We start from the raw sequence: 22,896 nt of genomic DNA on the forward strand, positions 1-22,896 counted from the left end.
GCCTGACCTCTAGTTTAAGTTGTTTGAGGTCCGCAGAGAACCATTTATGAGCCTCTTTGTCGCGTGAGCGGGAGAATTTTACGTTAGGTGCATGAATATTAGCAGCACTTTGGATCCATGAGACAAGCGCCTCATAGATATCATCTACGTCCCCCAGGTCGTCAGGTGGAGGCAGAGTAGAAACCAAAGTATCCAAAAAAGCAGAGAGATCTATTGCCCTCCATTTGCGAGTTTCCCCTCCAGGCTGAGAAGGAATCTGATGTTGTCTCCTTACTTGCAGGGAAAAATGAACAAAATGGTGATCTGACCAGATACAGGGCTGAATCACGATAGATAACAAAGGGAGATTATGCGACCATAATTGGTCGAGATGGTGGCCTTTCTCATGAGTGGAGGACTGTATGAATTGGGTCATGTTAATGTCAGTAAGTAAATCTAACAATTCTCTCGCTTGGATATCCGTGTCCGGGCTGTCGAACCACAGATTAAAATCTCCAATGAGGATAGTGTGGGGATATTTCATAGTAATTGACGCTATTTGTTCAGCAAGTCCTAAGGGAAAGGCAGGCATAGATTGTGGGGCACGGTAAAGTAAAACCAAAGCTATAGCGCCTTTCTCAGTATCGGTTTTTATTACTAGATTTTCAGTGCCAGGTAGCAGCAGGGACGGGCGACTAATAAAATTATGTTTTTTATTAATAATGGCCGCCACTCCCCCTCCAGCTTTACCTGGGGCACGATTTACGGCCAATATATAGTAGTCTGATGGAAGTGAGGCCAGTATATCAGGCTGCGAATTCTCAGTAAGCCAGGTCTCAGTGAGTAGTAATAGGTCGGGCTTCTGCGAAGTAAGTAGCAGGAAAATATCCAGTTGATGCTTCACCAAAGATCTAGTGTTAAGATAAATACAATCCAAATTGAGCACAGGTAAATTGGAGCTTATAGGGGGTTTAATGGATACCATGCTGCGTTTATAATTCGGTCCAGGTGGTAAAATGACCTGAGAAATACCTAAATCGCTCAGGCGTTTAAGCGTGTAGCAGGGGAGTAAGGGGCAGAGGGACGCTGGAGGTCTGAGGGATAGTAGTTCCTGGGTAGTGTATGTGTAAATAGGAGAGCGGGCAGAGTAACATAGCCCTGGTCCCGTGCGGTCACGGACGGGCACAGACGGGCTTACCTTAGGCGCACCTTCGGCGCGCCACCGTCGCGCCCGCTGCGCCCGTCCGCTGCGCTCCCGGAGGCACATTGCCTCTTATGCTCTCCCTCGGGAAGCACTAGAACGCTGACTGCGTCCAGGCTCCCGGGAGACACCCACCCAAGATGGCGCCTCGCGCTCCCCTCTCCAGACCCTGATGGCCGGGGAGAGTGGGCCACGAGAGGCAGAGAAAGCGAACCTGCACAACCAAAACGTTAGTCACACAAAGTAACGCAAATTAAAATGCACAGATGCTATTTTTAAAATACATGTAGACTTTGTTTAAAATCAATGCTAAATTATAATAGCGAGCTCTCCGCTCGTGTCAGGCTCTTAGTAATTGTACAGACGGACTCTGCAAGCAAAGCAGGGTGCTGCCACCAACCCTTAGCTTCACCGCGAGCCCCGTCGTCTTGGCCCTCTTATGCTCTCCCTCGGGAAGCACTAGAACGCTGACTGCGTCCAGGCTCCCGGGAGACACCCACCCAAGATGGCGCCTCGCGCTCCCCTCTCCAGACCCTGATGGCCGGGGAGAGTGGGCCACGAGAGGCAGAGAAAGCGAACCTGCACAACCAAAACGTTAGTCACACAAAGTAACGCAAATTAAAATGCACAGATGCTATTTTTAAAATACATGTAGACTTTGTTTAAAATCAATGCTAAATTATAATAGCGAGCTCTCCGCTCGTGTCAGGCTCTTAGTAATTGTACAGACGGACTCTGCAAGCAAAGCAGGGTGCTGCCACCAACCCTTAGCTTCACCGCGAGCCCCGTCGTCTTGGCCCTCTTATGCTCTCCCTCGGGAAGCACTAGAACGCTGACTGCGTCCAGGCTCCCGGGAGACACCCACCCAAGATGGCGCCTCGCGCTCCCCTCTCCAGACCCTGATGGCCGGGGAGAGTGGGCCACGAGAGGCAGAGAAAGCGAACCTGCACAACCAAAACGTTAGTCACACAAAGTAACGCAAATTAAAATGCACAGATGCTATTTTTAAAATACATGTAGACTTTGTTTAAAATCAATGCTAAATTATAATAGCGAGCTCTCCGCTCGTGTCAGGCTCTTAGTAATTGTACAGACGGACTCTGCAAGCAAAGCAGGGTGCTGCCACCAACCCTTAGCTTCACCGCGAGCCCCGTCGTCTTGGCCCTCTTATGCTCTCCCTCGGGAAGCACTAGAACGCTGACTGCGTCCAGGCTCCCGGGAGACACCCACCCAAGATGGCGCCTCGCGCTCCCCTCTCCAGACCCTGATGGCCGGGGAGAGTGGGCCACGAGAGGCAGAGAAAGCGAACCTGCACAACCAAAACGTTAGTCACACAAAGTAACGCAAATTAAAATGCACAGATGCTATTTTTAAAATACATGTAGACTTTGTTTAAAATCAATGCTAAATTATAATAGCGAGCTCTCCGCTCGTGTCAGGCTCTTAGTAATTGTACAGACGGACTCTGCAAGCAAAGCAGGGTGCTGCCACCAACCCTTAGCTTCACTCTTAGACACAAGCCTCAAAACCTACGCTCTCCAGGAAAGCCCAAACATGTACCTTTTTGCACCATATTTAAAAAGTGACGCATGTAGTTAGATGTGTCACTTTTTAAACCTCTGCGCCACATTATACTCAAAAATGTAAAAACCAGGGATAAGACTGAGGCAAAAGCTTTCTCATGAAGCTTCACAATTTTACAAAATACAATTCCTCTATGCAAACAAACTCAATATGCTTCCTACACTGAGTTAACACGGGTAACATCATTAGAAAGAGTCAAATGTATTTCTTTAAACATGCACACATTCTTTATTCCTTTTAAAAAATGTAAAAGCAATTCATTTTTCCCAAAATCGTTTTTGACATCCCATTTAAAAAACACAGCACAGGTCCTATGTGGAAGCATTCCATGTCACTACTAAAACTTCACAATTTTACAAAATACAATTACTCTATGCAGTAAAAACGTTTTACCAAGCATTTTCAAAAAGCATGACACAAAGCAACCTTAAAAAACCACAATTTGCTTCCAAATATTCTCCATAGAGTATACAAGTCTCTATGTATATTAAATAAATCATAACTCACCTTTACAAATATTTTAGGAGATTCAGAACAGTGTCAGATACACACACCAATATTTCTGTAGCAGAGCAAAAGGTATGTTCTCCAGGCACTGCAAACCATAAAGGCACAGAAACCCTCTAATTCTACACACATATTGCTCATGGTAACCAATCAAATCTCTTCCCTCTGTATTTTCAAACCAACACCCTTCCCCCCCTCAGCCCTGTTTACCTGTTACCATAGGAACTCCCTCCTCACTGAGCTCCCAGGGTTAAAAGTTTATTCTACAATGTTGCAAATCACCTCAGCAAGGGTGTTTGACCTGCGAATACACCAGCTTTTCTGGTGCAAGGTTTCTTTAAATGACTTTTTTTTAACCATTCAAATTACTTCTTACACAGAACACAACCATGCAGCCTAACTTTCAGTTTTCAACTATCTCATTCTACCAATCATTGCTTGTGATTCAAGAGCACTGAAACTCCACAGGTTTTTTTTTTGCAAACTCCTATTGTTCCAACTGCCATTTCTTTTCCACACTTCATCTGACTGCATCAGAATCTCCTCTCACCATGTATTCTGTCTGGATTATTGGACATAGCTATATCCACCGGGCTCAAAGGTATGCAGCTACCAGAAATTTTCACAACCTTGACTTACCAAATGTGAAGATTAAATGGATTGGCCAGAGAGGATTGAAATGTCACCAATTGATACCATTGGTGAAAACCTTTTTGCATTTGCCACACCCTGACCTTTTAATTCTGCACTGTGGAGGAAATGACTTGGGCACTTTGACTGGGGTAGATCTGGAAATGCTTTTAAAGGACACCGTTGATCAATTGATGGCATTTTTTCCTCAAACTGCCTTGGTATATTCCAATATATGCCAAAGGCAGAAATGGAAGTGGTCCAATCAATTTTGTCCACAATTTGAGAAAGCACGGAAACATGTGAATAAATCTGTTTCTGCTTACATGAGAGACTATGGAATGGGTTCAATATACAATAATAACTTGCGTTACAACATGCAAGATATCTACAGAGGAGATGGTGTTCACTTTTCAGATGAGGGGAATAGAATATTCCTCCTGAATTTAAGACTGTGCATTGGTACCTACTTGTAGGTACCTAAATCAGCCACAGAACCCAAAAGCCCTTTTCAGGGCTACCCTATCTCTGATCACTCCAAATGATTATCTTTTTCTAACTTTTTTTCACTATTTTTCACCAAAGTACGCTCCCCGGTATGCTTCCCGGTGCGCGTACCGGGCGCTCCCCCCGCGAAAATTTGAAAATAATGTTTGTTTGTTTTTGGTCTATATGGGCCTCCTAACACCCCCTCAGAAAACCTAGGGGGTCAGGGAGTGCCTACCGTGCCCCCTTATACCCATTCCCAACGTTGTTTGTCCTCCATTTTCTGTCTCAAATCTACCGAAACACAAAATGGAGGACTCCCGTAGCGCTGCCGGTACGCGTACCGGGGCGCGCACCGGGAAGCGCTCCCAAAAATGTTAAAAGTTAATTTACATTAAAACCACTGGAGACACTTTCACCAAATATAGAATAGGTCATACTACATACCAGTCCCTACCATTTTCCCAAATTTGGTGAAATTCCATTGAGCCATTTGAGCTGTAGCACTGTCTAAATATCCTGAGGTAAATTACATGACTAAAACACATATGAAAGTGTTAGAATTTGCAACCAATGAAAATGTTACTTTCATTTTGTATTTTTATGTGCTGACATTTCATTGGTTATGAACATGAATATATATGAAAAATGAGAGGGAAACACGACCATTTTGAGTACTACTAACTGAGGTACATTTATAAAGGATTTCCTCTGAAAACATCAACTCCTTTCTGAAAGGTAATTTGTTAATTTTTAAGGGGAACTATGTTCTGCACTTTAAGTTAAATTGGAAAAACGTTTTATGATCGTTTTTTACTGTCCCTCTGTTATAGTTATAGATTCAGATAGGCTTCTCTGTTATAGTTATGGATTGATTTAGGCTTCTCTAGTATATTTATGAATTTACTTAAGCTTCTTCACAAGCACTTTTTTATATTTCTACTTCCTGCCTGATACCATACACTGACCAAAGATAACTTGACTGTTAAAAACTCAAAAGTACCTCTCTGAACTTAAACCCAACAGTGGCCTATCTCTACTGATATATTTATTTTTTATGCAATTTACAGCAACATAATGGAAGGAGATCAAAATAAATGTAATATTACATTCGAACTTGATCTTCAGGACAACCCAGAGGAAGAGAATAACGATTCAGATTTTTTGGATCAGTCTCTTGATGAAGAGTTTCTCAAATATGTGGAATCATGTAATCCAAATGAGGACATTCCCGACGACATATTGTTGGAAGTCTTATAAAATTTTGAAAAATCAGAGCAATAAATTTATATTTAATAATTAAAAATTGTTCCAGATATTATTCTTTTATATATGTAATCAATGAAATAGTACCAAAATGAATATAATATAATGTGAGACTTATAGTATACTGTGCAATTTTTTTTGTGATACATAGTAAGTTTGCTCATAGTTACTTCCTTTCTCCCACTATATTATCTCCAAAGTGTATTTGACATCTGTTTTTCATCTCCTGCCTCCTTTCTCTCACAGTCTGTCTCTAATGCACGATATCACCGCCAATTTTCTATACATTTAGAAGAGATTAAATGTAATACTGGAAAACATCATAAGGGAGCAGGATAGACTACCTCTGATCCCCTAGACCTTCTCAGGGTGTGCTTAAAGGATCTGTTTCTACTTTCTACTTTCCTGACAGACTATGCTATGGATTCCATATACCACAATAACTTCTGTAACAACATACAAATTATCTACAAAGGAGACGGTCTAAATTGAATTTAAAACTCTGCATTGGTACCTACATGTTGGTACTTAAATACACGGGAAACCTCACCCGGCCCGGACACGGAAAGGATTGACAGATTGATAGCTCTTTCTCGATTCTGTGGGTGGTGGTGCATGGCCGTTCTTAGTTGGTGGAGCGATTTGTCTGGTTAATTCCGATAACGAACGAGACTCCTCCATGCTAACTAGTTACGCGACCCCCAGCAGCCACATCTGATTAAAATAGTTTTTCGGCTTCCTAAACCAATTTTAACTACACCTCTTTTTCTTTATTTTGTTATCACTATTTTTTCGCACTGCACTTTAGCTAGTTACCCCATGAGCCACACCACTCATTTACATACAACTTATCACTTCTGATAAAATAGTGACCCCACACTGCCCACAGGAGGGAACCTTTTTCCATCTACTAGGCCCTTCCCGGTGTGTCATCAGGCATTGCCTTGCTGTGTGGGTCTCTGGAACCCCAAATGATGAAGGGCGGTTCCGAGTGGTGACAGATGGGTGTTTGAGACCATATACACGTTTGGCTCTTTGTTTTCATTTATAGAGAGTTTTTGAAATCTGGTCTGTGATACTCATTCTCAGTCGATATCCAAATAATCCTCGTCATTTCTCTCTGACCCTCTGATACTTTCTGTTGGTATAAAGGTTTGGAAGGACGCGTATTTTGAGCTTGGTCATTAAACTGGTCCTAGGGTCCCCCTTAACTGTTTGTTTTGAGGTACTTAAATACGCCACACAACACAACAACTCTATTCAGAGCTACCCTACCTCTAAGCACTTTAAATTATTATTTTACTGTTTCACTGAGTTTTCCCCATGTGTGGAGGGGGGGAGGTGTGTGTGGGGGATGTGTGGGGTGTGTCTGTGAGGTGTGTGTGTGTGTCTGGGGGGGTGAGGTGTATAGGTGTGTGTAAGTGTGTGGGGTATGTGGGTGTGGGTGGGGGTGTGGCTGTGTAAGCTCTGTGTGTGGGTGTGGGTGTGTGGGGTGTTTGGGTGTAGGTGGAGGTGTGAGTGTGTGCGGTGTGTGTGGGGTGTGTGTGTGTGGGGGGGATATGTGTGTAGGATGTGTATGTATGTGTGGGATGTGTGGGTGTGTCTGTGAGGTGTGTGTGTGTCTGTGGGGGGGAGGGAGGTGTGTGTGGGATGTGTGGGGGGTGTCTGTGAGGTATCTGTGTGTGCGTGTGTGTGTGTGTGTTGGGGCGTGAGGTGTGTGTGTGGGTGTGTGGGGCGTGTGGGTGTGGCTGTGTAAGGTGTCGGTGTGGGGTGTTTGGGTGTGGGTGGAGGTATACGTGTGTGAGGTATGTGTGGGGAGTGTGTGACTGTGGGGTTGTGTGTGTGTGGGTGTGTGTGGGACGTACTTGTAGGTACCTAAAACAGCCACAGAACCCAAAAGCTCTTTTCAGAGCTACCCTACCTCTAATCACTCAAAATGATTATTTTTCACTACTATTTTCACTATTTTTCACCAAAGTACGCTCCCTGGTACGCTCCCCGGTACGCGTACCGTGCGCTTCCCCCGCGAAAATCGGAAAAAAATTTAAAAAAATGTTGTCCCGCGGGACCCTTTTATGGCCCCCACATCAAACCTAGGGGGTCAGGGGGGTCTACCCTGCCCCCTTTTGGTTATTTCCCCCTTTGTTTTTGCCACCTCTTGTGTCTCGATCCTACCGAGACACAAGATGGCGGCCGCTCCAAACAGTTTGGAATGTTTACAGACACCCGAGAGCCAATCAGCTTTCCATGCGCAAGTCGCGTGGCGCGCCCGGAGCGTGCCCCGGTGCGCGTACCGGGGTGCGCCTACAGATATATAATTTTTTTTAACCTAAATTACTCAAAATCCTCTGGAGCACATATCTTGAGACATAGCAAAGGCACATCGGGCTACCAGTCCCTACAATTTTGCCAAGTTTGGTGAAAATCCATTCAGCCGTTCGAGCTAAAAGTGCGACAGACCGCCCTATGGAAATTAACATGGGGAAAACACGTTTTGGGACCCCCCTTTTATCTCTGCCCCCGCTTGATGGATCCCCCCCAAACTTTCAGAGAAGGAGCGGAGAACCGCGAGGCAAAGTTGCTGAAATATTCAGGCAGATTCCTCAACCGGCGCCAAAGTTATTCCCAATAGAATGTTGCAATTTCCCTATGGAAATCAATCCTAACTATAACTACCTACTGGCGACCGCCAGTAGGTAATATATATATATATATATATATATATATATATATATATATATATATATATTACCTACTGGCGGTCGCCAGTAGGTATATATAGTTAGGATTTTTTCTCTATGGGATTTTTGAAAATTCTATGTCTAATAACTTTGGCGTTTGTGGACGGAATTGGCTGAAATTCTCAGGAAAATGGCACATTTTGTTTCTGAGCAGCCCTTGAAAATTTGGGGGGGGTTCGTCAAGGGGGGGCCGAGAAAAAAGGGGGGTCCCAAAACGTGTTTTTAACATTGAGTTTTCCATAGGGCGGTTGGCCTCACTTTTAGCCCGAACGGCTGAATGGATTTGCACGAAACTTGGCAAAATTGTAGGGACTGGTAGCCCGATGTGCCTTTGCTAGGTCTCAATATATGTGCTCCAGTGGATTTTGAGAAATTAACGTTCAAAAAAAGATATATATCTGTAACAGCGGACCGGGCAGCGCTCCGGTTCGCGGACTTTTCGCGGTACGGAGCTTTGTGAAGCGAAGCTGATTGGTTCTCCGGCGTCTGTGAACATTCCAAACAGTCCGTAGCGGCCGCCATCTTGTCTCTCGGTAGGATCGAGAGACAAGAGGAGGCCAAAGCGAAGGGGCAAATGACCATAAGGGGGCATAGTAGATCCTCGCTGACCCCCTAGGTTTGATGTGGAGGTTTTAAAAGGGCCCCGCGGGGCAAAAAAAAAAAATAATAATAATAATCGAACGGCTGAATGGATTTGCACGAAACTTGGTAAAATATTAGGGACTGGTAGCCCGATGTGCCTTTGCTAGGTCTCAATATATGTGCTCCTGTGGATTTTGAGAAATTAACGTTCAAAAAAAGATATATATCTGTAACAGCGCTCCGCTTCGCGTAACGGGGGTTTGCGAAGCTGATTGGTTCTCCGGCGTCTGTAAACATTGCAAACAGTCCGTAGCGGCCGCCATCTTGTCTCTCGGTAGGATCGGGAGACAAGAGGAGGCCAAAGCGAAGGGGCAAATGACCATAAGGGGGCATAGTAGATCCTCCTTGACCTCTTAGGTTTGATGTGGAGGTTTTAAAAGGGCCCCGGGGGCAAAAAAAAAAATAATAATAATAATCGAACGGCTGAATGGATTTGCACGAAACTTGGCAAAATTGTAGGGACTGGTAGCTCGATGTGCCTTTGCTAGGTCTCAATATATGTGCTTCAGTGGATTTTGAGAAATTAACGTTCAAAAACAAGATATATATCTGTAACAGCGCTCCGCTTCACGGAGATAAAATTATATCTGTATTACCTAGCTGTTGCTAACACCAGTTAGCGACGGCTAGTAGGAGATAGCGACCATCTTGGGCCCCACTTTGCATATGAGTGATCTTTATCACTAATGACATGCAAAGTTGGCATGCCAAGATGTTAGCGACTGGAAACAGTCGCTAACATCGCTATCTCCTATTATCAACTTTTGGAAATATTCGCGATAAGCGCGAATATCTCCAAAAGCTAGCACCTGCCCTGAGCAGTTCTTAGCCATGTTATCCAATGGGAGGTGGATAACATGGCTAAGAGCATTAGCTCGGTAATGCATGAATATCGCTGAGTTTTCAGCGATATTAATGCATTGCGGTCGTTTTTTATCGTATTTGCGATAAACCTTGATAATAGCAAGGTTTATCTGCGATAATTTCTGACGATGCTTAGCGGTAAAAAAATCGTTGCTAAGCATCGTTAGGGATAAATATCGCTTAACTTTGGTAATATGCCCCAACGTCTGTTAACGTTCGATTCGAAGGAAATCAGGAAGTGTTGAAAAACATTGTCTGCGCCATCTTGCCTTTTTTCAAATGCCACACTTTTGTCGTGCACGGCAGTCATTTTAGATGCCTTGACCAGACCCACTCTGTGCACGCTGTCGATCCTTAGCATGGCTCCCCACCCTCGCAAGCATCTCCCCCAGGCAGTGGTCACCCCCGCTCTCTGTCTTATGCATGGGTAATAAACCACCCCCCATCTGCGCTGCTCTTCCCTGAGAATCACACCCTGTGCCCGCCCGACACCTCCCTTTCGCCCTATTCACTACCGCACCCTCTGACACTCCTTTTCCTCTGTGTCCGATTGTCCAGGCCGGTCCTAGGGTATCAGCTAGCCCTGCAGATGTAGTTTATGGCCCCAGCTGTAAAGAATCACCCCTCTTCAAAGGAGTTATAGTAGATCAAGGCCCACACTCGATGAGATCCGTCACAGCAGACGCGTTCCTATTATCTGAAAACAATCCTGTATTGTGATTGGGGAGGGGACCGAGCCTGAAGCGGAAGATTCCAGGGATGACTCTTTGTACATCAAAGTTTTTACAATTATGTGTCACATTAAAAATATATAGCACTCCAACAAAGTAGTAAGATTATAAAACTTTAATAACTTATAAATATATACAAGAAAACAAAAACAGTAATAACATATAAACATTTTTAGGGAAAAACAACGAAGTAGCGGTCGGCTGTGCGAATAGTCCCAACGCAGCACAACGTCCAGATTTCTGGCGTGGGGCGTCGCGGGGGGTGGGTCATCAGTAGCAAACTGTTGTGCGAATAGTTCCAAGGCAGCAGAACGATGGCACCAAGGTGATGTCCAGTAAGTTGCCGCACTGGTTTTGGTATCCTACAATGCTGCTCCGAATAACGGCATGGGGCGCCCCGGGGGAGGCGGCGTGAACGGGCCTCTCCAGGTGGAGTCTCATCTGTTGTAGTGGGGCGCCCCTTTACCGTTTCAGTTGCCATTCCGTCCGCTTTTGGTCCACTGTGTCAAAAGCCGCAATTCATCTGAGTTGCGCCCACTCTTGCGGTGCAGCGATAGGCGGCTGTCACAGGACTCTCAAAATGGCGGCAGGCTGTTTCCTTTTTGGGCCTGGTCCACTGAAATGGCCCTGGGACACCTTGGAAATCGGACGGTTGTCTGCTAGGTCTTGGACCCCATTCTCGAAAGCGTCCCCTCCGCCTTGAGGATTCATCAAAAGTTTTGGGGGCCCCCGACTCCTGTAGGCTTCTGGTGGGGAGCGGCTGCCATGATTGCTCGTGGAATGACCACGACGGAGCTACGAGATGGTGGTGCTCTCATGCTGACGCCAGCTTCAGTCTGAAACATCCAGAAACAAGGTGGGGCTTTCATCGTTTGGGAAAAAAAAAAAAGTTTTCATCCAATGAAAAGTGTTGTTTTTAGGTCATATGATCAAGCCTTCCATCATTAGGAAACCAAAAGTAAAATGAACCAATGAAAAGTTTTATAAACAAGTCACATGACCTGTTATGCGGCATAGGGTATAAAATGCGGAGAAAATACGTTGGCACGTGAGGCGGCGTCAGTAGCGGACCGATGTGCGAATAGGCCGAAGGCAACACAACGCGCCAAGATCCGGATGGCACCGAGGTGGTGTCCAGCAAGTTGCAGCACTGGTGTGGGCATCCTACAATGCTGAAAGTCGGCGTGGGGCGCCCCGTTGGCCTGTGAGTTTGCGTCAGTAGCGGACCGATGTGCGAATAGGCCGAAGGCAGCACAACGCGCCAAGATCCGGATGGCACCGAGGTGGTGTCTAGTAAGTTGCCGCACTGGTGTGGCCATCCTACAATGTTGAAAGTCGGCGTGGGGCGCCCCGTTGGCCTGTGATATGGCGTCAGTAGCGGACCGATGTGCGAATGGGGCCAAAGGCAGCGCAACAATATTTTCTGACTAGAAGACACCACAAGGCGCTGAGATGCCAAGATTCGGATGGCACCGAGGTGGTGTCTAGCAAGTTGTGGTACTGGTGTGGCCATCCTACAATGGTAAAAGTCGGCGTGGGGCGCCCTGTTGGCCTGTGAGATGGTGTCAGTTGCGGACCGATGTGCGAATGGGGCCAAAGGCAGCGCAACAATATTTTCTGTATGGAAGATACCACTAGGCGTTGAGATGCCAAGATCCGGATGGCACCGAGGTGATGTCTAGCAAGTTGCTGTACTGGTGTGGTCATCCTACAATGCTGAAACTCGGCGTGGGGCGCCCCATTAGCCTGTGAGATGGCGTCAGTAGCGGACCGATGTGTGAATAGGCCGGAACCAGCACAAGGCGCCAAGATCCGGATGTCACCGTGGTGGTTTCATAGTTGAGAGGCACTTCATCTGCAGTGGGGCGCCGAGATCCGGATGGCACCGAGGTGATGTCTAGCAAGTTGCTGTACTGGTGTGGTCATCCTACAATGCTGAAACGCGGCGTGGGGCGCCCCATTAGCCTGTGAGATGGCGTCAGTAGCGGACCGATGTGCGAATAGGCCGAAGGCAGCACAACGCGCCAAGATCCGGATGGCACCGAGGTGGTGTCTAGTAAGGTGCACTGGTGTGGCCATCCTACAATGTTGAAAGTCGGCGTGGGGCGCCCCGTTGGCCTGTGAGATGGCGTCAGTAGCGGACCGATGTGCGAATGGGGCCAAAGGCAGCGCAACAATGTTTTCTGAATAAAAGACACCACAAGGCGCTGAGATGCCAAGATCCGGATGGCACCGAGGTGGTGTCTAGCAAGTTGTGGCACTGGTGTGGCCATCCTACAATGGTAAAAGTCGGCGTGGGGCGCCCTGTTGGCCTATGAGATGGTGTCAGTAGCGGACCGATGTGCGAATGGGGCCAAAGGCAGCGCAACAATATTTTCTGTATGGAAGATACCACTAGGCGTTGAGATGCGAAGATCCGGATGGCACCGAGGTGATGTCTAGCAAGTTGCTGTACTGGTGTGGTCATCCTACAATGCTGAAACTCGGCGTGGGGCGCCCCATTAGCCTGTGAGATGGCGTCAGTAGCGGACCGATGTGCGAATGGGGCCAAAGGCAGCGCAACAATATTTTCTGAAGAGAAGACACCAAAAGGCGCTGAGATTCGGTTACCACCGAGGTGATGTCTAGCAAGTTGCCGCACTGGTGTGGCCATCCTACAATACTGCTCCGAATAACGGCGTGGGGTGACCAAAGGGGGGGGGGAGGCGGCGTGAACGGGCCTTCCTAGGTGGAGGCTCGTCTGCTGTAGTGGGGTGCCCCTTTACCGTTTCAGTTGCCATTCAGCTGAGTTTCGGCTGCTCTTGATGCTACAGCGACAGGCGGCTGCAACAGGACTCTCAAAATGGCGGCCTGTTCTTTGGATTTGGGCCTGGTCCACTAAAATGGCCCTGGGACACCTTAGAACTCGGACGCTCGATTTTTTTTTCCTTTCCTGTACATGCAAAAAAAGGTAAATGCCCGGTACGTTACACGCTTCATCTGCCACGATGAACTCTCCAGAGGAACCGGAAAAAAATATAGTTATGGTAACTATACCATGCATCGTCATATGGAGAGGTGGCACCAATTAATTATAGTGCTGCATAAAAGAGAGATTTGGAGGAGAACCCCTGACCTGCTAGTACATTCATCAAAGAAGTGGCACTGACAGCATCAGAGGCAAGGGAAACGGTCCCAAATATTTAGAAGAACTTTGGAAAGATTAAAATGACATGTTTAGATTGTGGCAAATTAATTTCATGTGGACAGATGAGTGTTACTCTAATAAATACAGCATATGAACATCATCATAGTCGATGGTTGGTAGAGACATTTTGACTATATCCTGGACCTGCCCGTCCTCGCCCAAAATGGCGCCGGAATAAATGGGACTCGTAACTCCTTGTTGTGTACTGGTTGCAGAACCTTGAAATCACGAGATACGTATGCAGTTTTGAAGCACATGGCGGGCGGGGACGAGAATCGATTGAATATTTCGACATCCCTATTGATATTAAGTTCTGATGTGTTATTGATTACTGTACTATTAAAAGTTCGAATTAACGTCACCCATGGTACTTGCCCGCAAATGTATATCTAGATAATTTTAGTGTAACTGGCCCTGTCGTATTTTAATTATAAAATGTACGTCCACCGATTCCGTAACTGTTAGACACCTTAGTTCTTGCAACCTAATGGCCCGCCCGTTACGTTCCTCTACAGTGTAAATGTCTACTCATCATATACGATTACAGTTTGCTCCGTGGCCGGCCCACGTGGTTATAGGCTCGTATTTGTATAATGAAATTTTCACAATAAAGGCTTTTAAAAGAAAACATGGTAGTAGTATATACATTGGTAAAGTTTTTAATAATAGTCACTGTTTTAGAATCATTAAAAGGCAAGTGAAATAAAGCAGACCAATTACATGAAGGGTAAAAGGTATAATACGAAGGAACGCAGTAAAGATAAATGGTCAAGGGCTGTTGTGTTTTCTATTCCTGCAACATAAAGTGATCGATAAGAATCTCATATTCAGGCGTATCGGCGACTAAGACAGCAGGTCGACCCTCTTTTGCTCAACGGCTCCGTCATGGGACGAAGAAACGCTCTTTTTCTCGAAAAAAGAATATATTTTACTTGCAGGACAGTTGTAAATTTTCCCGGAAAGTACATTAGCCTGGAACATTATAACATATATTTAAGAAAAAATAATGTTCGGAAGTAATAAAAAGCTTAATTTTTAGGTCATATGACCAAGCCTTTCATCATTAGAATAAGAAAAGTAAAATGAACCAATGAAAAGTTTTATTAACAAGTCACATGACTTGTTATGCTTACGTTACGCGCTGCGCGCCCCGGATGACTTCCGGATGCGCTAACGCGGCGCGTCATATGACGCATTACGCAACAACGCAGGTCCAGAATATAGTCAAAATGTCTCCACCAACCAGCGGTCAGAACACAACCCCTTTCAGCAGGCTAAATAGTTCTGTTAAATGACAACAGAAGGGACAGGCAACAAGAACCATTAGTCAAAGAGGGGAGGGCTAGTTCTTCTCTACCGGGTTACATTGGGGCGCTACCGGAACTGATCGAATTGGTAGTCTACAGTGTTTCTGGATGTTTCAGACTGAAGCTGGGGTTAGCATGAGAGCAGCACCATTTCGTAGCTCCGTCGTGGCCATTCCGCAACCAATCATGGCAGCCGCTCTTTATCGTTATTTTGGGCGGGGTGGGTGGCGGAGCCGAGCTGTTTTGCAGCCATCATTGTGTGGAGTTCAGTTCATTTCACTAGTTTTGTATTTGTCATGAGGGGTTGTTCCTAATGTTTCTATTTTAGCGAGGTCAAAAAGAGATCCCATTAGTGGCCTACTGATTTTGCTCGATTCCTTTTCTTTTTTTTTTACACGATTTTTCGTTATCTGCAAAGACTAAACAGAGTATTGCGACTCTGTGTTTGTTTGTAAATAGAGAATGAACCAAAGAGAACCAATTCTAAAACAGTAAATACTTGGATAACAATCAATCAAATGGAGAGAGAAGCAGGCACGACGTATTACAACGGGGGCAAAGGCCTGCGTTAACTACCCTTCACTATGTGCAAAGAGAGAGTACTCCTAATAGAAATGAGGGGGGGGGCACCATTCAAAGCAGATCAGTGTGCATAAACACGAAAATGTTTTCACTTACCACGTACTTGACATTCGACAGCTTATGATATTTGCTATTAAAAAACCATTGAAATTCACTGAAAAAACCATAGGTTATAGACCATATATAGTTAGGAATTAGCATTTACAAAACCTTGAAAATTCACTGAAAAAACCATAGGTTATAGACCATATATAGTTAGGAATTAGCATTTAAAAAACCTTATTTTACTCACACAAAACCATTGAAATTCCATATATAGTTAGTTGCACTAACTATATATCGCGCACCCGCAATCCACTGCTGATGATGTCACATATTACATCATTCATGACATGGTCAGTGACATCACTGATGACATCACTGATGAAATCTCAAATGACATCACTGATGACATCACTGATGACATCTCATTTGACATCAATGACCACATCACTGATGATATCATTCATGTGACAATACAATGCATCTCCTCACATTTTAATATAACCTCTGTTTCACCCAGTGTTAAATACAGAGTATAATTTTTGAAACCATTGACACACCAATACTAGTTACTACATACGTACTCACTGATTCCTACGTCTACACACACATTCACTCATTCACCCATACAATCATTCATACATACAATCACTCATCTTTACAACACTATCATATGCACTCATACACCTATACAGACACTCACACTCTGCCACTCATCCATGGAGTTACTCACACACCTAGTCAGTCCTGTAAAGAATCAATCACACTTCCATTTTCTTGTCTATACAGTTAAACATAGAGCACCTTACATTTTCAAACATATACTAACACATACTTACTTTCTTATACAATCATTGATACAAGTACACATTGATCTGCACAGAGTCACACACCTCCCAGCCAGCCACACACACACTCAGTCTCCCATACAAATACTTGGACAATCAATCAATAACCCATATAGTTAATCATATAGCTACTGATCAACACATGCAGCAGTTTACAGAACAACAGACATAATGATGCACAAATTAAGACAGTTTAGTCACTAACCCATGCACTCAGTGAGACACATTTAATCACTCACTCATACATTCAGTCATGCACCTACTAAATCCTTCGTCCAGACAGTTATACATCTACTCATTCTTCAATATGTAAAACATATTTAAACTTTACAGAAACACACAGTCACTGGATGATGTCATCAGTGATGTCATCAGTGATGTCATTTGAGATGTCATCAGTGATGTCATCAGTGATGTCACTGACCATGTCATGAATGATGTAATATGTGACATCATCAGCAGTGGATTGCGGGTGCGCGATATATAGTTAGTGCAACTAACTATATATGGAATTTCAATGGTTTTGTGTGAGTAAAATAAGGTTTTTTATATGCTAATTCCTAACTATATATGGTCTATAACCTATGGTTTTTTCAGTGAATTTTCAAGGTTTTGCAAATGCTAATTCCTAACTATATATGGTCTATAACCTATGGTTTTTTCAGTGAATATATATATATATATATATATATATATATATACATACATATATTGTAACAATCCCCCCTTTTGGATAGATCTATCCAAAATTAGTGTAAAACCAAAATATATATATATATATAGATAGATAGATAGATAGATAGATAGATAGATAGATAGATAGATAGATAGATAGATAGATAGATATAGATAGATAGATATATATATAGATATAGATATATATGTATATATGAAGGAAACATTAGTTACATATCTTTGGATGGCATTACACAGTGTTTGCATACAATGCATGTATTGTCACATTGATACATTTTGATTAGATCAATATTATATCAGCAGGCTGTTGTGATACCAGCAGTAAGTGCCAACAAATATTTTTCTCTGTGCAATGCATAGTGCTACAGTGTCACTTTAGTCACTCAGTTCCCGGGCACTTTCTTCAAGTGTCAGTAATTTAAAGGCACGCAGTGAGTGGTCGTCTGCTTCTCCTCCTGGTCCGCAGTCATCTTGTTCAGGGGCGGTGTCACGGACCTGCCCTGTGTTGTCCTCTTCAGTCTATTTTTCTGCAGGTGCAGACCATCATGTGTACTTCACTCAACAGCATCAGTAGATGTAGATGTCGTGTCCCTCTGACACTTTATGATGGGCCCTCATGGATCGTGGAAATGGTCTGGTTTGTTCTCTTCTTGACTGCTGTGTTGCTCAGGTCCTCTGGTGACAGATGGTCAACACTTTCTGGTACCGTCCTCTCAGGCGTTGGGGCGATGCTTTGCATCTTCTCCCCTCAATCCATTCATGGCGCTGGTTCACCGTCTGTGGTCCAGTCCACCTAGAACTAAAAGAAGCAGCTTGTATTTTTCTTGTAATGACCATGTATCGATAATCACTTTAGAAGTCTTTGCCACATTGCAGGCAGTACTAAAGTCAAAGTATCAGGCCATTTTAGGCCTGTTCCATCAGTTGCTGTTACTAATAATCTATGTTTTATTTTTATTTTTATTTCGGAGTTCATTTACTCCTCCTGGCCTCAAGTTGGAGGGTGGTATGGGGTATGCATGTTATACTTTATTCCCAAAAACAACCTCTTTAGCATAAATGTAGTCACTAAGTGATCTTCTTCTATTGCTATTCATGCCCTGGTGGGTCCCTAACCTTGGAGAGGTGGCTTTACTGAAGTACTGTGTCTCAGTTGCTGCACCAGTCTTCCCTGTTGGATATACCTCCATTCATTTAGAAAACATATCCACCCACACCAGCAAATATTTTAATCCATTCACTGGGAAGCAACTTGCATCTGCACATTCATCCTCCAGTCTTGTAAGGAAAAGGAACATACTGCGTGGGGACACAGGCATCTCATCCTGGTAGGCCCATACTCTCTTCATTATTCGGCTCACATCCATCATCAATCCTCCCTCTATGTTCATCTGTTGTTGGAGACCATTGCGCTTCCTTTACATTACCTTGCTACAATTGTGTCTGAATGAGCTGTATTTTTGGAATTCTTTGTTCATTAGTACCATCTGCACTGCCTGTAACATGCTTTGATTTAATGCTGTGTCAGCAATGGCATCACCGTTGGCTAACTTATATATAGCTCCTGTGTAGGCTTCACATTTTATTAATGCTATTGTGGTGTATAATAGTATTGCTGTAAATAAGATCCTTACTTAAGGACCATTTTTAATAAGGAGCCTGCTTCTGTTATGAATCCGTGATACTTCCACAGCTGGCCACAAATAAGAACTGCAAAGCATACTGTGAGTCAGTTTAAATGTTAACAGTTTTACCCTTGACTAGTATTCATGTTTTGTTACAGCATACAGCTCATCTTTTTGGGTAGATGTTCCAAGTGGCAGAGCTTCACTTCAGCTATTGCTTTAGCATACCCTGCTCTGTAATCAGTGTCTATCAGTCTGCTGGAGGAACCATCAGTGTACCACTCCTATAGTCTACCTTTTTTAATGGTGTCTAATCTTGGAGTGGTGCTGTTTTCTACAATCTCAACACCAACCTACTTAGGGCTCATCAGAATAACCTATTACAGTTAATACATTTGCCAAATTAACAGGTGGGCATCTTACATGGTGCCATTATAACCTGTGTGCCTGCTAGCAGAAAAATGTTGTGTCGATCCAGACAGCAACAACTGCACCAAATATGGCACCTAGACAATACAGGTATAGTCCAAAACAATGAGAGCCATCCCCTCCACCATCACAGCTGCTGACCCCTAATCACTACAGAAAGCAAAGTCACATAGCGGTGTCCCACAGGCCTTTCTTTTCCAGCTGTGTCAGCACACCATTGGCAGCATCACTTCATTTGCAATGTTATTTTGCTCTGAAACAGAGGTGGAAAGGCAGTTTGTAGTCCAGCAGTTCCCATGAAGGTGCAGTACACAATGTCTCTTTCAATTCCTTGAAACAGTTGCAAGTTCATTTTGTAACAGTCATAGCATCTGCGTTCTTGGACCCATTGGTGGCAGCAGTTCATTAGCCCCAGGAAAGACATCATTCCTTTCTTGGTGGGAGGAGCTGAATGCCCTGAAACAATTTAATTGTGTCAGGTGATATGCGGCGTGTACCTTGGAATATCACAAAGCCCAGGTAAGTCACCTCTTTTTTTTGCAGCACTGGCATTTTGACAATGAGACTTCTCTCCTGGAGGTAATTCAGCAGAACTACAGTGTCTTTTGTCACAGGCTTTCACAGGCCTCAAGGGATGGAGATGTCACAAGGAGGTTATCAGCATAGTTGGTCCAAGTCTCTCTTTACTGCCTGCGCATTGACATTGGGACTCACAGTGAACGAAGTGGACTTGGTATCCCAGTATGATGGCACAGAGGTTTTCACCCAGTAGATGGACTTTAATGCTAAAACCCACTGAGGAGAGAAAAATAATCTGCCTCTACAGGTATAAATAATAATATAGTACTGATGTCAGGCACAACAGGCTCTAAGGGAACCGCACGTTCATAAGGTAATCACTTTATGGGGACAGCATGTTATCACCAGCCTCTCTTTTTTAAATCTTATTTATTTTAAATATCACTTTATGGTGAGGGCATTTATCCAAAACTTCTCCGATCCCTAGATCTATAACCTTATTGTTAGTTATGTGTACATCTCTCCATTTCCTTTTCATATGTAACAAACTGCAGTCTAGCAGCATCATTCATCATCTCTCAACACATCCACACGTGCTCTACAGGGGGTGCATACAACAGAGAATCTTTACTGAAGCTGCAAGCAGCAAGTGCCATGTTCCAACTTATCATTAGGTATTTGTGAGTAAATTCCATTTATTAGAAAAAAATATATATACATATATATACATATTACCTACTGGTGGTCGTCAGTAGGTAGTTATAGTTAGGATTGGCTACCATAGGAAATCCGCAACATTCTATTGGGAATAACTCTGGCGGCGGTTGAGGAATTTGTGTGTAATTTTCCAAAATTTTGGCCAGCTCCGCTCCTTCCCTGAAAGGTTTGGGGGGATTCGTGAAGTGGGGGCTGAGAAAAAAGGGGGTCCCAAAACCTGTTTTCCCCATGTTAATTTCCATAGGACGGTCTGACAAGTCTACAGCCCGAACCGCTGAACGGAATTACGCCAAACTTGGCAAAATTGTAGGGACTGGTACGCAAATGTGCCTTTGCTATATTTGCTGAAAATTGCTCAAGTGGTTTTTTTGAAAATTAACTTCAAAAACACATATATATCTATAAGCGCTCTCCGAGCGCTCACAGGTGCGCGTACCGGGGAGCGCACCCGGCACGCTACGGGAGTGCGTGAGCGGAAAGCTGATTGGCTGTCGGGTGTCTGTCAACATTCTAAACAGTCCGGAGAGTCCGCCATCTTGTGTCTCGGTAGAATCGAGACACAAGAGTTGAAAAAGAAAGGGGGAAATAATTAAAAGGGGGCAGAGTAGACACCCCCTAGGTTTTCTGAGGGGGGTCTAGAAGGGATAAAACCCTTTTTTTTTTTTCGAGGGGTAAGCGCTGGGTGCGCTCCCAGGTGCGCTCTCCGGTACGCGCACCCTGAGTGCACCACAGGGAACAACAGTGTAAAAAAATAGAGTAAAAAAATTATGTAGAGTGTTTAGAGGTAAGTTAGCTCTGAAAAGAGCTGTTGTGTTAAGTGGGTGTTTTTTGTACCTATAAGTAGGTACCAATGCAGAGTCTTATATTCAAGAGGAAAACTCTATTCCCCTCATCTGTAAAATGCACACCATCTCTCCTATAGATGTCTTGCATGTTGTAACGCAAGTTGTTGTGGTAAATGGAACCCATACCATAGTCTCTGAGGTAAGCAGAAACAGATTTATTCACATGTTTCCTTGCTTTCTCAATCTGTGGACAAAATTGGTTGGACCAGTTCCATTTTTGCCTTTGGCATATATTAGAAAATACCAAGGCAGTTTTTCGAAAAAGTGACATCAATTGCCCAAAGATGTCCTTTAAAAGCATTTCCAGACCTACACCAGTCAAAGTGCCTAAGTCATTTCCACCACAGTGCACTATTAAAAGGCCAGGGTGTGGTAAATGCATAAGGGATTTTACCAATGGTATCAATTGGTGACTCCTCAATCCTCTCTGTCCAATCCATACAATGTCCACATTTGGTAAATCAAGATTGTAAATACCTCTGTTAGCTGCGTATTTTTGACTCCAGTGGACATAGCTATGACCCACAAACCAGACTTTTGGCATCTTGAAGGTAGATGTGCTTGTATTCAGATGAGTTGTGGAAATGAAACGCACCCTGAGCGCACCACTGGGAAAAACAGTGTAAAAAATTAGAGTGAAAAAAATAATTTAAAGTGCTGTTCCCTTACTCCGGTTCCCTCACTACCCTTCATTCCCTATCCTTCATTCCCCTTCTCCTTACTTTCATACCCCAGTCACCTTCTCTTAGTACCTCTGCTTCAGTCCTGTTCCCCTCTGTTCCCTTCCTTCGCTCCCTCACTCATTGCCCTTCCCTCACTCACCTTACTCTGCTTCACTCACTCCTTCTGTCACTCCCTCAGTCCTGTCACATCCTCATTCTCCTTCCCTCACTCCCTCTGTCTTAGCCTCATCCCTCTGTCCCCTCACTCTTCTAGTCCCCTTTCCTCATGCTCACTCCCTTTAACTCTCCCACACTCCCTTACTTACGTTTCTTTGCATACATTACACCTGACGCAGGTATAATGTGGTGCAGGGGTTTACAAAGTGAAGCATCTACCTAGATGCGTCACTTTGTAAATATGACTCAACAAGGTGTATTTTTTACAGCACTGGTGCATCACAAAAAGTGACGCACCGGTGGCGTAAAAGTGACGCATGGCCTCATAAATGAGGCCTTCAGTCTTCTACTCATGCGTCATATTTAATGTATGACGTATTATGTCGCAAGGAGTTACAGATACGTCAGTATTTCTGACGTATCTGTAAGCGCAAAGTGATGCATTGCTGGAGTGTGTCACAAAAGTGATGCAACTACAGCAATGCATCCTTTCACATGGGGCCAGCCCCATGTGAAAGGGCCTGCGTCAGTCTTCCACCTGCTGTGAGGCAGGCGCAAAATTTTGACGCAACGGTGTCCTAAAAGTGACGCAGTGAAATCTCATAGATTTCACTGCGTCACTTCTACGA

Source organism: Lissotriton helveticus, chromosome 3_2 (assembly GCF_964261635.1).
Source record: "Lissotriton helveticus chromosome 3_2, aLisHel1.1, whole genome shotgun sequence".
In the NCBI taxonomy this organism is placed as follows: domain Eukaryota; kingdom Metazoa; phylum Chordata; class Amphibia; order Caudata; family Salamandridae; genus Lissotriton; species Lissotriton helveticus.